A 17,302-nucleotide genomic window follows, 5' to 3' on the forward strand; every position below is an offset into this window, starting at 1 on the left:
TACAGATGAAGGTACATAAAATTTGAATTGGGGTTGGAATATTTGCATACTAAATTGCAAGATGACCGCATAGATTTATGTCACTGGTTAGGATCACTATTAAGCTTTAAAATAATAATGATAAATAATAGACTTCTGGAGCCAAGTCATGGTCAAATTCAGAGATAACTTAAAGTGGTAAATTATATATCTTTATGTGAGTATAAGCTTGTCTGATTTACATATTGAATGGGTGAGATTTAATAGGGAAAGCCACCATGAGGAGCACGCGATATTAATTTTGTTCCCTCACACATTCATACGCTCACTGACAACTTCTTACAACTTCCTGTTGGAAGTGACACTCTAACCAACATGTAATTTATATTTTTATCTATGCTCCCACTGAACTTTAAGAGTAGATGGTATAGTGAACAGACTGTATCCTGCTTAGCTTGGATACAACAGGGGTTTTCAAAAGAGTTGGGAGTTCAAAATGGTGACAAAATCCCGTTGAAATTCAATGGGAGCTGGGCACTCACTCCTTTAGCTAAACACCTATTTTGACAGTGAAGACAGCCTACCTTTAAGAAGATGAGTTAGTTGTCTCACTGTAATATCCTAGTTGAGACAAGGCTCTGTAGTTTTTATCTTAAAGTAGCTAGTCAAGATCAACCCTGGGTAGGGGAGGAAGCATACCGTGACCTCAGCTACCTGCATCAAAGTGAGAACTAACTGTGCTTGTCTCCACTTCCCTTGCTATAAAAAAACAAACGAAATAAAACGTCACCTTTATTGGGTGGTGAAGATCTAGTCCTCAACTCATCTGAAAATCCATGCCTATGCAGATTGCCATCATTTATACCAACAAATGTTTCCTGGAGGGTAAAAAGACAAAAAATAATTAGTGTAGGCAAGTATGTTCTAGCAGTTAACTGAACTATTCACCCTTCTTAACGTTTAATTATTTTTTACTAGTGCCCATTGTCTGAAGTATTCAATAACATATACTGACTGACATATACTCCCAATAAGTAACATGACTTGGGTAAAACAGTTGCGGCTATACGAATCAATATTATAACCACTGTTTAAGCACGTACTCATTTTCTGCACTTCAAATAACAATCATTTTGAATTACACAATCCATAATGTGTGCACATCTGTACAGATTTTATATTCTGAAGTCAGAGACTGAGATGTGTAGTTTATTTTGGGGACAATTCTTCTAGCTTCACAGCTGTGCTCCTTCCCACTATCACTTATTGTTTCAGCTTCTGTGTTCTTAGAACATGCTGGTAAACACTGTAAATAGGCAGCCTACTTCCAGATCTTTATCAGGATTAAAATGCATTAACTACTGTTTTTAGATTTACAGTATCATGGCACTTTTTCTTATCGGTCTCTAGGCCACTTTCATCTTTGGTATGAGTTGCTGAATTCTGCTGAAATCAGTGCAGCTGTGTACTTTACTCCACGCTGCATTTGGCCTTCTTTATTTATGATGGCTTGGTGCTCTTAAAATAATAGAATTAGGGTCCAGTGGCATTCTTGGCAATTTTGCCCTTGACTTCAATGCAAAGAGGATCACGCCCTTGATTCAGAATAGGGTAATGTTCCCGTATTATAAGTGTGACTCCTTTTACTGTGTTGTGTTGTGCTGCTTTTCCGACAGGTAGTGTGTTAAACAGAACTGAGAACTATCATTACTCAGGAGATGTGTTTAGTATGTGCTGTCAATTTAAACAACATATCCTATAAGCAAAGTGAAGAGAGAACACAGATCCTCAGAGGCTCCCCACCGTGTAAGTTCCCTCCTTCCTTTTATACCCCACCACCCTAAGGTGGATTGCTGGGATGGGAGGGAGTCCCAAGCACTGGTGTGCACTAAGCAGTCTCAGGCCTTGTCCATACTAGAAATTGTTTCTTGGTGTAGTTATACAGGCAAACAGGTGTACAGGAAACCCTCCTAGTGTAGACTCATTTTACACTGGTAAAAAAGTTCTTTTGCTAATACGGCTTATGCCAGTTTTCTGAACAAAATAAAACATCCTGGCAAAAGGATTGTTTTAACTGCATCTCCACTATGACTTTTGCCAGCATAGCTATGTCAGTTAAGGGTATGATTATTTTTCACACTCCTAATTGACATAGCTATGTGGGCAAAACTTTTAAGTGTAGACCAGGCTTCAGACTCCCCACTGCTCCATACTCTGCCACCTCCTTTCCCTCCAAGTGAGGGCTTAAACATGCAGGGAGAGAGGGTGAAAAACAGTGTTGTGTGTGTCCCCAGTTTTCATCCTGGGTTCAGACATATCCCCATTATGCCCATACCTAGAGGCTTTTCAAGCAGTAGAAGCAAAACACAGGAAAAGGAGCACTCTACAGAGCTTAAACAAAGTGTACTTTTTGGAAAACTGAAAGACAAAAACACTTCATGTGAAACTTAGGGCTTGTCTACACAGTATATTAGTGCTCATCAACTGGGGTGTAAATTTACTGTGCACCAGCGTGTTGTGCACTGACTGTCCATGTGGACTCTGCTTGTGCACCATAAACATTTCCTAGTATGCATTGATATACTATTGTTTGAAACGGGACTATGTCAAAGTGCTGTAGGGAAGTTTTAGTGTGCATCAACAGGGTCCACATGGACAATTAGTGCATGACATACTAGAATTTACACCCCAGCTGGTGTGCACTAATGCACTATGTAGATGAGCCCTTAGCTTGTCTTTTTAAATGTATGTTTATAGGACAGGAATTTGTGTCTCTTAAATTCAGCATAAAAGTATCCAGCAACAGCAGGCAGTGTAAAATGGGTGGCTTAACTCATACAGGCCCTCTGCAAATTATCACTCTCTGGAGCACTGCAGAGTGAGCACACAATTAATGTCTTGGATAATGGAGTAGAGACTATGCTTATAAAATTTTCAGATGAGGGGTTGGAAGTACCTGGGAGGACAGGATTAGAATTCAAAATGACTTTAACAAATTGGAGAATTGATCTGAAATCAACAAGATGAAAATCAATAAAGACAAGCACAAAATACTACACTTCAGAAGGAAAAATCAAATGTACAGCTACAAAATGGGAATAACTGGCTAGGTGATAGTACTGCTGAAAAGGATGTGTGTGGTGGGAGTTATGGTGGATCACAAATTGAATATGAGTCAATAATGTGATGCAGTTGCTTAAGAGGCTAATATTGTTCTGAGGTGTAATTGTCCCAGTCTGCTCGGTCCTGGAGACCTCAATTGGAGTACTGCGTCCAATTCCGGGTGCTTCACTTTAGGAAAGATGTGGATAAATTGGAGAGAGTCCAGAGGAGAGCCACAAAAATGATAAAAGGTTTAGAAAACCTGACCTATGAGGAAAAGTTAACAAAGCTGGGTATGGTAGGTCTTGAGAAAAGAAGACTGAGTGGGGACCTGGTAACAGTCTTCCAATATGTTAAGGACTGTTTTAAAGAGGATGGTGATCAGTTGTTTTCCATGTCCACTGAGGGTAGGACAAGGAGTAATGGGCTTAATCTGCAGCAATGGACATTTAGGTTAGAAATTAGGACAAACTTTTAAATTATAAGGGTAGTTAAGCTCTGGAACAGGCTTCCAAGAGAGATTGTGGAATCTCCATCATTGCAGGATTTTAAGAATAGGTTGGACAACCATCTGTCAGGGATGGTCTTGGGTTTACTTGGTCCTGCCTCAGCACATGACTTCTCAATGTCCTTTTCAGCTCCACATTTCTTTGATTCTATTAATTCTTTCTGTGGGATGCCCCTGGGGCAGCAGAGCTAAACACTACCCCTTACTATGGGCTGTGTTCATCTGGCACAATCTAGCCCAAAAGGTTCTAAAGTATATATTAGTGGCCAGAATCGGCCACCCTTATTCACAGTGACTAGCACTTTTAATCATGAGTAGTCCCATCTGTTTCAATGAGATTGTTCTAGGGAAGGATTGTTCACGATGAGCAAGGGTTGCAGAAACTTGTTCTAAAATATCATAGGTGGATAAATACATTGAGACGGCTTAAAATATCTATTTTTTCCTGCAAAGAATACAGTCCTAGGATACAGTCCTGGTAGCATTTAAAATTTTACTGCTGTATTTAGAACAAAGTTTAGAAAAGGGCAGATGTAATTTGACCACAAATTAATATAGATTGGCTTGACAAATAAATTTTGTTGAGTCATAAAAATAGTTTTACTCCTACTGGCATAATTTCTGTCTAACAACAGGTTAAATGCATTTAATCTACTGACATTGTATGACATATAGTTGTTCTTCACACTTTCTCCTGAGCCAGAAGTATCCAGTGCAGATTTTATTATGCAGATATATCTAGTAAATAAAGTGGATTTAAATTGATATCTATCTCACCTCTGATTGTTTTCCCATATTTGGACTCATACAGTGGAAAAGACAGATTGTTATCTATGATATTTAAAAATATGCTTAGAAAATAATTTAAATTGGAAAAGCAAAGCTTCTTGTTTCTATAATATATCTCTGATATTTTTGTGTTACTCTTTGGAAGGAAACATTTTATTAGCGGGAGATTATTGAATTTTTTTTCAAAGATGGCAGACATAGATACTGAAAGCAAACAGCTGTTTTCACAATTTTTTTTGTTTTTTAAAGGAAGATCCCTCTTTAGTAGGAGGTTGTTCTTCTCTATTATAATAGCTTTGGGATAAACTCATGGTAAGAAGTGTAAAATTCAACATAACAAAACTGTTAAACTAAAACAATATTGCATTTAGAGTTAAACTGCCCAAAACAAGGAAAGGAAGTTCCCTTAACCCAGTCCTTTTTGTCTAAGAATCACTACATAATACTTGGCCTTGTTATCTGCTTTATTCTATTGTAAAATGGGGAACAAAATAGTTAAAAGTGCAATAACATTGTTTTGCAAAGCACTTAGAAAGTCAACATGGATTAGTAGGCTCAACCCTGGACTAGGGGGCCATTACTCCTGTGGTCTGATCTCAGTTCTGTCAGTGGTTTTGTTGTGTACTACTGTGTAAGTAATGTAATCTAAGGGTTTGTCTACGCTTAAAACATGACGTTATTTCAACATGTTAACAATTGTCATTCATTCATTACTCTGAAAATTCTAGCATAGCCAAGGACACAAGTGTTTTGGTTGGATTGGCTAACCTTAGAATCCATGACCAACTAAAACTCCCCCAGCTTTTGTCTACCACCCGACTTAGGCTGCGAGCTCTTTGGGCTGCGATTGTGTCTTGCTGTACGTGGACATTACAGGGCATATTGTGAGTCCGCCATAATTCAATAACAATTAATAATAGATTCCTGGGTGCCAGAACTGTTGGCCTCTCCCCACCTACCGTTCACTGCTGGAAGTGACATCAGGGAGCTTGGAGCTCGCTTTTCTTCAAAATCTATCAATGCCAGTTATTTAGTTGGCAAGAGTGGGGCATCAGAGAGGCAAGGTACCTCCAGCCTCTGAGGACCAGGAACAGTGGACCAAGACTGTAACCAAAACTCTTATTCTGTATGTCTGACACTGTATTATGTGGCTGTTAAACTTCCCGGCCAGCTCAAGAATTAGGTTATTTTAGTAGTGTTTTAGGGTTTAGTGTCTCCTGGTAATGTGAGTGAGTCAAATACTGTGGTGATGGGAGCTAGAGAAGTACCTAAACAGATAAATATTGGCAGAGTACAATATTTTCATGGTCTCAGTGTCCACAACATAATTAGTTGTTTTAACCTTTTGTTTTATTTACTTTGTTCTTTATCTCACAAAATGTTTTGAAAGGCAGAATAGTGAGCTTTTTGTTCTGCTAAGCTTCTTGAAAAAATAAGATTTTATGCATATATATTTGAAAAAGGGAAAACAGAAACTTAATGCCAGCTGGTCATTCCAGTGTTTGTATTCCTCTCCTAAAGGAAAGTTATGAGGTTAATAAAATGACATCATTCTCTCTCCCATGAATGCCATAGTGCAAGCTAAGGAAAAAGGAGTGGAAAAAAAAACTCTAATACAGATGAACATTTTACATTACAACTAGTGTTTAAATGCATGCTACACCATACTGTGTGTCCCTAGCCTCCATTTTGCCAGAAGCTGGGAGTGGACGACAGGGAGTGGATCACTTGATGATTGCCTGTTCTCTTGATTCCCTCTGAAGCACCTGGCATGGGCCATTGTCAGAAGACAGGATACTGGGCTAGATGGACCATTGGTCTAACCCAGTAGGGCTGTTCTTATGTTTCAGTAACAAATATAAGTTAACATTAAAGGTAATAACTTTGAAGTATGGGTATGCAGTGATTCCACCTGGTGCTGTGATTCTGTCCCATCTTGTAAGATGAAACAGGGTCTGGCTGTCTCAGTCCTTAAACAGGTGACATGGTTATTATTTGTTTGTGTAGGCAGCACATACACATGAAAACACTGTCCCTGTACCAAGGAATTTGCAAACTAAGGGCATGATCCTGCCTGTTGTGCTGCATGGACATAGGACTCCACCTGTGTGCAGCTCACTATAAGATTGGGACCTACACGCCTCTATTACAGTACATCCTGAAGGAAGTGGTATTCACCATTCGCTGGTGACAGTATTCACTCTGAATACCAGTCCGAAGCCTGAACGCAGTGTTCAGGAGCACTATTTAGGGTGCAGAATTCTCGACATCCTTAAAGGGCCCATGGCACTTCTCATTAATCAATTATAGATACAGAGTTGCTGCTAACACATGAGAAAATAGTAAGATGCAGAGTCTGTTTCTTCTGTTAGTGAATGAAGTAGCTTGTAGGACTCAGATGCATTGAGGCGGGATTACATTTATTTGCCTTTCATTATTATTCTGTAGAATCAGTGTAAGGAGTTTATTATAATATAATAAAGTTCAGTGTGACAAGTTGCCTTTATGATAGCCTGCAATGTTTACCAAAGTGAGCTATAGCTCACGAAAGCTTATGCTCAAATAAATTGGTTAGTCTCTAAGGTGCCACAAGTACTCCTTTTCTTTTTGCGAATACAGACTAACACGGCTGTTACTCTGAAACCTTTAAAAATATTATATCGCTGCTAAAGGGAAAAAAAAACCCTTTTATTCCACTTGACCTTTGGTTTTATAAAAACCCGATATAAAATATATTTCCTAAGATTAAGAGAATTCAATATCCCAGATCCTTGCATTTGACAAGTACCTGATTGTCAATACTTACATCCTGGTTAAACATAGCAGTCTAGATTTCTGTTATTTGGGTCACTGACCCACTATGTCTTCTACACTTGTAATCACCATGAAGTTTTATCAAATGTAGCTTAACTAGTAATATCTCCATTCTAAAAAACACTTCAGAAAAATCCACTTCGTAGTTTTAATGTCTCACCTATGTGAGATTTGACCTTGATTTTGAGAAGAGGAGAGTAGCCATTAGATAAATAATTTTTCAACCATGAAACTGCATATGGAATGAATCTGCTGTGCAGCAATATTACATTCTGTCATATTGATTATAAAGGTCCTTTTCTGGAGTTTGGCATGTTGCTGGCTAAACTGCAGACTGGGGCAATCAGGTTAAGAAATAACATGCACTGATACTGACTCAGTCTAGTACTGGAGATAAAAAAAGCACAAGTTTGTCAAATTCGGCAATAGCTTCTGAAAAGAAAATAGTCCTTACAACAATCAGATACTTAAAGTTCCTTGCCATTTACTTTAAGTTCTTACCTTAGCTTCTTATATCTATAACTCTTATGTTGGTTTATGTTGTGAATTTTGCATACTTTTGTTAGACTTATTTAAACCATTTTGCATTCTGCCGCATTTCCAGTGTTATTGGTATCATTGATATCTATTCTTTTTATAACTGGATTTTTAAAAAAACTTTGCAGTTTATGCAAGTAACCAATGTACAGGACCCACACAATCCTGTCACTCTCTCATCTCCTGACATAGATTTCCTCTGCTTGTTTATTACACACACCTGTCGTATCTTATGTTAATTTAGACTGTAAGCTCTTTGGGTCAAGAATCCTCTCTTACTATGTGTTTTTACAGCATCCAGCAAAACAGGGCCCTGAGTTAATTGTGACTACCTAAGTGCTTCTGTAATAGAGATAATAAAATAATGGCCTAAATTTTCAGAAGTCACTACATACTTGGAGTGCCTTTATTTTTGAGTGCCCAGCTTTGCACACCAGAGCTCATACTCAGCACTTTCTGAAAATCAGAAATGTATTGATTCAAGGCATCTCAAGTTGGACATCCAGAAACTGAGACATGCAAAATCACTAGTCGCTTTTGAAAATCTAAGCCATATATAGAATTTTATTAGGTATGAATTAATTTACCACCTTTAGAAGAATTTGTTTTTCTCTCTTGCTAGATTTTTGAACTTGAAGAAAAAAAAATAGGAGTAGGAATTATAACTCCTCCGTATTTAGTGCCAGCATAAGTGCAGCTGTTTCTATGGATAAAAGGGTTAAAGAAAACTGTTTTAAGGATTTCTAAAACTACTTGACAAAGGCTGAAAATATCTTTCATTATGGAGCATTAGAACAATCATAATGAGATGTTAGCAAGTCCTTTTATGCCCATGTAGCAGCAGCTTGTTTGTAGTCCTCTCGAGAAAATGAAAAGTATTCTGGCTGTAACGCTCTTTTAAAAGAAGAAATGTTATGCAGCTAAATAAAATTCATACAAAGCCTTTAAAGTGAACACCTAGTGAAGAAACAACTTTGTTTAATGAACAATTGTTTACAGCAATAAAACTTAAAAAGCCTTGGGAAAAGAGTGCTGACTATACTAAGCGAATTGGAGCTGTTGCATGAATTTCCTGTGTACCAAAACACAGGACACATGCTCTGAAATATTACTATCTTACTAAATAAATGATTGTTAGGGGAGCTAACTGTTAAGAACACATACATTATTTTATAATAAGAATAAGCATTTAACAGATTTTTCGTGTCAGTATTCCCTTGAATAACATAAGAAAATCATATTGCAATTGATATGGCTTGCTTTCTAGTAGTACCATATAAGATTCAGTTTTATAAGAGCATTAGTCACTTGAGATTTGTTGGAGACATTTATCAGCTTCATGGGAATGTCTATTGAGAGTTACAGGTCTATAAACTTCTGTCAATCACATGTCACTTTTGCTCTGTTTCCCCAACGCCCCCAGATGTATTATTAACTGTTAACTTCTGATTAAATATTTCACTAATAGGGATCAAATGCTAAGTACTGTGATTGTGTGAAGTACAGGGGTAAGGATATTAGTGATATTGGGAGGTAATTGCCATGTACCTTTTTAAAAACATTTGTTTTCTAAAATATAAATTAATCAGAGAATTTTTATAGAGATTAATTTACTCACAAAGACACAGATTCTGCCACCCTTACTCAGTGTCAGTAGTCTATTACTCTGTGAGTAATCCCACTGATGACTCTATTTAATGAATAAAGTATTACTCAATGTGAGTAAAGGTGGGAGAATCTGGTCCAAAATCCCTACATTCTTAAACAGATTATTGTAAACTTCGGCACAGTTTTTCTTCGTATAAAATTAACGAATTCCACAAGTTGTAGTGAGTGGTCAAAAATACAGAAACTTTTCAGAAAACAGGAAAAATGAGTCCAATGTACCACCCAGGTTTTTTGGCTTACCAAATGTACAGAAAAAGGAGTTGGACATATTTCAGAGCTAACAAAGTGATGGATTCCAAACCCCTGGCCAGCTACATCTTGTAAATGTATAATATGGAAAAGAAATGGTGTCTTTAGATGTGGCCTTTGTGGTCCCATAAAAACAAACACAACTATAAAGTATTCCTTGTTGTTCCTTTTGCCTCCTGGTAACATAATGCCCAAAGGAAGACACCCGTTCTAATCTTCATTTTGAGTAGTACTCCTTTTCTTTTTGTCAAACAGTTATTTTGGAAAGTTTTTCACAGTATTGAGTTAGCTGGAGGTAAAATCCTAGAGAAGACAAGGCAGTTTGTAATTTTCACATGAGTTAGGAAATCAAGATAAACCCTAGACTCTCCCATAGTTTTAAACTCGGCCTGCTGTGGGAGAGCCTTGGGTTTACCTTGACCTGCTAACTTGTGTGAAAACAGACTGCCTTGTCTTCACTAGAATTTATTGTGTTTTAGTTACCTCAGGTTAAGAACACACCTATCTTCCTAGTGAAGACACACCTAAAGAGGACTGGAAAGGCACACTTTCTGTGGAATGAGTTCTCTGAAGGAAAAAAAAAAGAGTCCACACAAAGCAAAGGTAGCATAAAGAGAGTGACTGGGTTTCAGTCCTACTATGCCAGATTTCCATTCTTTGCAGTACTGTTCTTTGTGCACATTGCAACAGTCCTCCCAAAGATCCATCCCTTATGCTTGGGTGATGTTTCTCTGGAGGGCAAATTCAGTCAAGTTGGATTCCTCAATTTGGCATCTCTAGACTAGGAAAATAGGTCTTGTTTTAATGCATTTTAGCTAACATGATTTTAAACAGGGCTTAATACAGTTAGTGTAGACAGGGCAAGTAGTGTTTCAAACTAAATTTGGCTGGCCAGAGTCCTATCTCTGTGGGAGCCAGGCTTCCACTTTCTGTTCCCCATGACAAATTACTAGAGGCTTCACTGCTTAAACAAAAGAAAACCCTCTATCTCAGAGGGGGGTAACATGAGGATTTAAATAATCTGAAAACAATGGTGGCCAGGCACAAATGTATCTCTTGCTAGTACACGAATAATTGATATATATATACACACACACATGCTAATACATAAAACGAGCCAAACAACATGCAGTGTTATGGATTGATTTCTAGATCTGCCAAAGTAGAGAATTTCTCAACTTCCTGGGGAAATGGAGAGAGGTTTCTTTGTTTCTGTCTGTCTGTCTGTCTGTCTTTTCCTGAGAGACTCTCCTGTCCTTGCAGCTTCCTTTGTTATAGTGAGTCAAACACTGTAAGGCATTCAGACTTTCTCTCTGAACTTTCCTGAGCTGTGCAAAGGACGCCCCTGCAGCCCTCCTGTGCCTGGCTTACTCCTGAGATGCATGAGAACTACATTAAGCACACTTCAGGGGGGGACAAAGGTGGCTCTGTGTCTAAGGCTGACTGTGGGCCAGTGTGGTCTCAGTGCAACTTAGAACAATGTAAGGGCTGATCTAAGCTACTTGGTAACAGCCCCGGAGGGCACAAAGGGAAAGACTTAGCCTAGGCCTGGATATGACCTCTAATATTTAGGCTGATGCTACCTTACTGATATTTTCTTCACCTAACTTCATTGGGCCATTGTAGCTGCTTTTGAATTTGGCCTGTTACCTTTCAATTCAGTTCTTTAGTAAGAATGTTTTGGTTAATTACAAAATGAAACAAATTTGAAAGGGAAAAAAAATCAAATTTCCTCTGTGCAGGTTACCTCTAAAGGAATTGTGCTTAGTTTATTTTGTGCATTAGTACCTTTAGAACAAGTACAGTATGCTTCCATGAGTGTTCGAAGATTCTGATTAGCCAGGTTGGCTCTGGAAATATAGTGACGCTCTGAGATGTAAAACTCATATATTCTAACGAAGTCTGACAGTAGTTCATTTGTGTAGCTGTATCTGTTAAATCATGAAGATAGTTGACTGGCATATATACCCTCATACTCGCAGATTGGAGCGCATAGGAGTTGACAAAAGTTTAGTATATCCTCATGGCTCTTACGCAAACTACTTTTGTGAAAGGGTAGCTTGTTGATTACTCCTGTAATAATCTTGCTTCCTTAGAGTTAGTTTATATTCATTTCTAATTTAGACTACTACTAAGTCATTTTCTGACTGGTTAAAATGTCTGGTTGTAGTGACAGTAGATAGATGAGTTAGTCCATAAAACACTACCATGCACCAGAAGCGTCTAGTTGATGTTTGATTTATCCTTAATGGGAGTAAAACTTAGGTAAATGATGGTAGTAAATAGCCTTTTGTCTGGGTCTCTGGCTAGGGAAGGAGAAAAAAGGGTTTCAGAATATCTTCAGTTAGGAATATTAGTAAGAGAGTGGGAAAAGGCAATGTGCTAGAGATGAGAAACTCTCCAAATATAATTCTGTTCACCAAAGGTCAGAGCATGATAGTGTTAATTTCAACCATTATTTTCTTTTTCTAGCATGTCTATAGACTTATTTCTAAAAGGCTTGAGAAATTAACATAATTGTTAGGCCTTAGGTAGAAAGGCATTCAGACATATAGTAGTGTTAACTCTGAAGAAAGTCTTCATTTGTCCACTTCTTTTTCAATATTGCTGGCTCTCCTTTAGAGAGGGAAGATACATGTCAATAGAATCATTGTCTTGAAGCAATATTTTTTTCTTTTATTTGTAGTAATGTCTCCAGAGCCTCTTCTGAACTTCTTAAGGCACCCTTTGAGATAGATTCCCTCCCCCGCCCCACGTATATTAGTGGGTAATATGTGCCTCAATTATGTCATCCCTGCAAAAACTGCATTCTATAATAGTTAAGAAAGACACAGGACTAATACATTCTCATTGATTCAGAGGCTCTCCTATTGTGTGGGCGCTCCAACTACCTTGTTTCAGCTTGTCTTATTAAGAGCCTGTCTTGTTTACGGATTTGAAGGATGTGAGTTTCTGTTTTTCCACAGGAAAAGAACAGATTTTTTAAGAGCAACCCATTGGTTCACACTTGGTAGGTAGATATTCTAGTAAAAGTTGCTGAAAAAGTATCTGTTACTTTTCACTGCATCTATGGCAGCAGCAGCCTAAGGGGGAAAAAAGCTGCTAACTATTGAAGTGAACATCAGTGATTGAAATAGGTAAGGTTTCAGAGTAACAGCCGTGTTAGTCTGTATTCGCAAAAAGAAAAGGAGTACTTGTGGCACCTTAGAGACTAACAAATTTATTTGAGCATGAGCTGAAGTGAGCCGTAGCTCACAAAAGCTCATGCTCAGATAAACTGGTTAGTCTCTGAAATAGGTGAGGAAGTTGATACCATATTATTTTTGTTTCCCCTTTTGCTTATTTCAGGAGCAGAGATTTACCATTGTATTGATGGTGTACCTGTCTGGATTTAATTGGCAGAGGGTTTAATATACACGTCAGCTGTGAATTTATACCCCAGAGAGCTGCCATGCATTTGTGGGGATTGGGTAGCTGAGAAAGTTAATAATGGGATACTGCACCTTTGGCTTCTGGGCCATAGGTTCAGATTTCAACCAGTTTTGTAGTCGTCGTGCTGACAGAAGTCCTTGTGAACTCCATGCAAATTCAGTCCACACAGGGCTATCACATTTGGACCACAAATACTACTACCTGAAGATAGTTTGGAGTCCTGTGTGAAATTGGGGGTTTCCTACTGGACAGCTCTCCACAAAACAAAAGCTACTTGTGTTCTGCTGGCAATTTTGGCAGAGATGCTAAGGACAGATTGGTCATGGAAACTGAACTACCTTTTCACTTCCTGGTTGGGAAGCGTAGATGGAGCCGTGTGGGAAAGCTTGTACTGCTACTTCCCAGGCTGTACTTGTTCAGTAAATCAAAGGAGAACTATAATCTCCAGATTTGTTAGTCAAGCATCCTTCGTGAGTACTAAAGTTGCCTTGCTTTTTCTTCAGTGTTATCAGTATGTTCAGTGGGAAAGGGTTCCACTTGCATGAAAGTTGTTGGGGCAGATGATGACTTTCTTTAATACAGGTTTTGCTGTATATAATGAAGAAGGAATTCCATATTTTATAAAAGACGTACATCATCTTAAACAGCTATCTCACTGAAGGAGTAATATATTTCGTGCGGATCAACTCTATAAGAAGGGTGGAAACACAAACTTATGTATGACCAGGTGACCTGTTTTTCTGGCCTGAAGAACTATAAAACAATTTACATATTTTTTGTTGTTTTTAAAACACTTGCATGTCATCTTTGTGCAATTACTATTACATATTGAATTGATTAGATTAAACTTCATTGTCGCATTTTATTCTCTTGAGTCCAAGTGCCATATGTGCTTCACATCTGGTGAACGTTCAGGGGCCTTCTGAAAAGCTCCACAACACTTTGCGTAGAAATGAGTACTACAAATATCGTGCTTTTTAATCTGCTTCTTCTGTTGGCTGCAAGCGGAGCACACTGAAGTCTAAAGCAACTATTGCGAAATTATAATACCACCAAGGATAACCATAATAAATTCAAGAGATTAGCTGCTTCACTATTGGTCCTCCTGTCTTCCATCTGTGTATGATAATGCTTCTTTGATGTTCCATTGAAATCACAATGGATTGTAATGACTATACTGGCATTTCAGGCAGCATTGGAGATGTGGTCCTTCTGGCCATGTCTAGTAGGTTAGGCATGAGTTAAGTGGCTAAGAATGGAGGGAAAAAATCCTGCTATGTTTATAGCAATCTGTGCTTTTTCCCCCTCATTTCAGTTTTGTTTTGTTTGTTTGTATTACTGATGCTAAATGAATTCTGATGGGAGTATTCCATTAAAACTGCTAGCACAGTATGAAATATTAAAAAAGAGAGATGGGTAAGGAAACTAAATAGATACAACTATTAACTATAAAATTTCAGTAACCTCGAAAAATAGGAACACTTAGTAATCAGTATGTTAAACTATCAACATTAGTGCTACATGGAGTTAGAAATGAAGAAAGTTTTCCAAACTGAAAGGTTCTCTTACATATCTGTGTGGTACAATTCCATGCATTTTTATAATGTGGTTACATAAACATTTACCATATTGCATGATGATGACATTGAATTTATTGTGAACTTCTTATGGCTGTAAATATTTCCAGAGTGAACACCATCTGTTGAGAATATTTGGTTCCCAATATCAAATCCATTGCATGTAAGTGGTATTGCACTGTACTTTTCGCAGATTATTTATTGTGTAGGGCAAAGTTCAGACTTGTGATGGGTATCTTCTTACATTTCACCCTTAGGTGCATATAAAATAAGATCTCATTTGGAGGTGCACAATGCCAAACCAAAACCTAAAACATGTTTAGTTGGGCTTAGAATGAAGAAGGAGAAAAAATGCTCCTGACTTAATAATGAACTTCATTTCTCTTTTGAGACTTGACTTTTGACATGGAGAGAAGGCCAAAATAAAAACCAGAGTGAGGGAGGGCCCTGACATAAACCTGCTTTTAATTAGGCTTTGTAAAGGAGCTTTTCTGCTAAAACTCTCAGGTTGAAGAGTTCATGCACAAAACCCCTCTGTGGCTTATAAGGAGCCAAACTTGGGACATTCGAGCAAACATTTCTGTATAGTGAAAAAGTCTATGTTTTTCACTTAAAAGGCCATTCCGCTTTCCAGTTATCGTCCCCTCTTAGGATACTGTGTGTTTCAGTTTAAAACTTAATGCCAATTCAAAATGCTTTGATATTAATAAACATGAAAATTTAATTACTTTGGTTTCCCTTTTTCCTATTTTTCCTAATTGTATGTGAATCTGACCTATTTCAGCCGGACACAGTTAACATGTACCAGAAATGTATGCACATTTATAGTCAGGATCTTTATACCTTACTGGCAAAGGCTAAAGTACTTTTCTTGAAAAAAGCGATTAAAGTAATTTTATTGCATGGAAAAATGATCATGCCAGTTGCAAAACCTGAGCCTAAGTCTACATTTGTGGGAGGGTTGGGTACATTTCAGAAGTGAAGTACACGCTCTTTATATGTAAGGTGACTTCCATTGTGTTTACTCAGTGCCCTCTACTGGATGATTCACAGTGACACCAGCATCAATTTCAAACAGAGTTTTATACTTCTGCAAAATAAAGCTGTGGCTTCAGTGTCATGATGTAAAGAGAGAGGGGAAGGATAAAACTAAAACCAGCAACTTAGGGCTAAACATGAATAAACAGCTCCCTTTCCCATGGAATTAACAAATGCCCAGATCCTAAAACTTCCTCAATCATCCTACATGACCAAATGAACTGAATAAGAAAAATAAACTTGAATTTAGCTTAAGTTATCACAGTAAAAATCAACTTTCAACAAAAATTTTATCCAGTACACATATCTTCTTCTTAAATAACCTTTCTAATGTTCTCTTCCCACCTCCATTCCAGTACATCTAAGAGCTGTTCACTAGTGATAGATGTATTCCTTTACTCTTCCTCATCTGTCCTAAAGCATGCTTTTAGTTTTTCAGGAACCAGATGTTGGCAAGTTTTGTTGAGAAGCTAATTGCTTTAGCCTTTGTCCCAAAACTTTGTTTAGTTATACAGCCTTTGTATTTAAACACCAAATATCCTTGGTATTCACAATCTTAAAACTTACAGGGTCATCAGCTGAACAATGTAGCAACCTTGCCCAGATTGTGAGAAGCATACTACGTTTAGGCTATATACCAAGAAAACCATTCTAAAACAGAGATCTATTAGACTGTGGAATAGACTCCTGACTTCCATTTCTCAAGTCTTTTAAAAAGCTGACTAGCCCATGCACAAAATATGTACTTTAGGGAGTAATCGTATATTGACAGGGAAATTGACTAGAAATTCTAATTTCTGTAATGATTTAATTTATATCATGGGGATTCATTATCCATTAGCTGATTACTTTATATTTAAAAGGTAGGTTCTTGGGAAGTTAGATGCCACGTAGTGGAACTAACATTGAACGCAAGAGTTCTGTCTACAAGTAGAAAGCTTCACATTGAAAAATCAGCTTAAGAGATGGCAAACCTTACTAGTCTATTTTCATCTTTTTGTAGACCATTATAAAAGTCGAAGCCTCATATTTTTAGTAAAGAGTTCTACTAACTGCTGGCTATTGTCTGAAAAACAGAGGTTATGATGGGTCAACAAGTAGCAGTCAAAAATTTGGTTTGCTCACAGAACTCTAACCAAAAAGACCAGAGGTGTTAAAACTTTAAATATTCCAAAAAGACACACAGGGCAGCTAACAACCATGAAACATTTCACTTCTAGGTGACTGCTTTGAATTCCACCCAGGCTGTTGTTGATTGAAAGTCATTATCATATCCCAACTGTGCTGTGGCCTGTGAGTTGCAGATATCAGTCCATTTCTTAGAGGTTTAATTGGAGCCAAATTGGCAGAGGCCAAGGATTGAATAGGATCAGAGTTTGAAGTACCTTCTATCTAACCCCTAATACTTCTGCATGCTTCACAGTGCTGCCAATTTGGCTTTCATAAGCACTAAACATTTATTTCTAAAAACAGAGCCTGGACTGGAAGTGGGAGCTGATATTCCTAGATCCATTTCTACAGCCCCTTCCCCCCGTCCCTCCAGGTCTGTTAGTTGCAAAGGTGATGGTCCCTTTAAAGTGATTCCCACAAGCTGGGAGTAGAGGTGGTG

General features: G+C 37.9%; 1 protein-coding gene across 5 annotated transcripts in view; it reads left to right on the top strand.

The window, feature by feature from the left end:
- SCFD2 (sec1 family domain containing 2) overlaps window positions 1-17,302 on the top strand; it is a 310,407-nt gene that overhangs the window by 84,294 nt on the left and 208,811 nt on the right. The window lies entirely within an intron of this gene.

This window comes from Chelonia mydas, chromosome 4 (assembly GCF_015237465.2).
Source record: "Chelonia mydas isolate rCheMyd1 chromosome 4, rCheMyd1.pri.v2, whole genome shotgun sequence".
In the NCBI taxonomy this organism is placed as follows: Eukaryota; Metazoa; Chordata; order Testudines; family Cheloniidae; genus Chelonia; species Chelonia mydas.